At 52.0% G+C, this 1,061-nt stretch overlaps 1 pseudogene; it reads left to right on the forward strand.

Annotated features, from left to right (window-relative positions):
• The first annotated feature begins 1 nt into the window (after window position 1).
• Window positions 2-613, forward strand: LOC104279467 (annotated as a pseudogene).
• The last annotated feature ends 448 nt before the right edge of the window (window positions 614-1,061 follow it).

Consider the following 1,061-nt stretch of genomic DNA (forward strand, 5'->3'; position numbering starts at 1 on the left):
GGCCATCTGCCAACCCCTGCACTACGGGACCCTCCTGGGCAGCAGAGCTTGTGCCCACATGGCAGCAGCTGTCTGAGGCATTTGCTTCTTCTATGCTCTCCTGCACACGGCCAATACATTTTCAGTGCCCCTCTGCCAGGGCAATGCTGTGGGACAGTTCTTCTGTGAAATCCCACACATCCTCAAGCTCTCCTGCTCACACTCAGACTACCTCAGGGAAGTTGGACTTCTTGCTTTTAGTGCTTTTCCAATTTTGGGATGTTTTATTTTCATGGTGATGTCCTATGTTGGGATCTTCAGGGCTGTGCTGAGGATCCCCTCCAAGCACGGACGGCACAAAGCCTTCTCCACATGCCTCCCTCACCTGGCCGTGGTCTCCATGTTGGTTAGCACGGGCATGTTTGCTCATCTGAAGCCCCCCTCCATGTCCTCCCCATCCCTGGACCTGATGGTGTCAGTTCTGTACTCGGTGGTGCCTCCAGCAGTGAACCCTCTCATCTATAGCCTGAGGAACCAAGAGATCAAGGATGCTCTCAGGAAATTGATGAATTTATGTTATTCTGAAGCAATAAAATGCCTGTTCTCTTCTGCACATAATTTACAGTGTAACTAACTGCATCCGTAGCTTTTCTACTGTTATTTTTGTTGTTGATGATGTTTTCTTACCTTTGACAATGTTCTCATGCTCTTTCTAATCCTGTGTCTCATTCTTTTTTCTGACTGATCCTTTGGGCTGAGGGGAAGGGGAAGAGAGTCTCGACACAGCAGCACGTCCAGGGAGCACCAGCGCTTGTTGTCTCCAGAGCTGCTCTCTCCACTCCCACCCTCTCCTCCTGATCCCCTGTGCTGGGCTAAGGCCTGAGGACGCTGGCAGCTTCGTCCCCTTCCTGTGGTGTGGCTGTGGTGTGACCACAGGCAGGGACAGCCCATGGGCACATCTGGCACAGTGCTGGCATCTCTAACAGCATTTCCATCAGGGAAGGCAATCTTCTCAGTGTAGTGCATGAAGATGTGGGCACCTGGGAGCGGCTGCACCAGAGCAATTGTCAGCGAACAGCTCT

The sequence above is a fragment of the Apaloderma vittatum genome, unplaced genomic scaffold, assembly GCF_000703405.1.
Source record: "Apaloderma vittatum isolate BGI_N311 unplaced genomic scaffold, ASM70340v1 scaffold13149, whole genome shotgun sequence".
NCBI lineage: Eukaryota > Metazoa > Chordata > Aves > Trogoniformes > Trogonidae > Apaloderma > Apaloderma vittatum.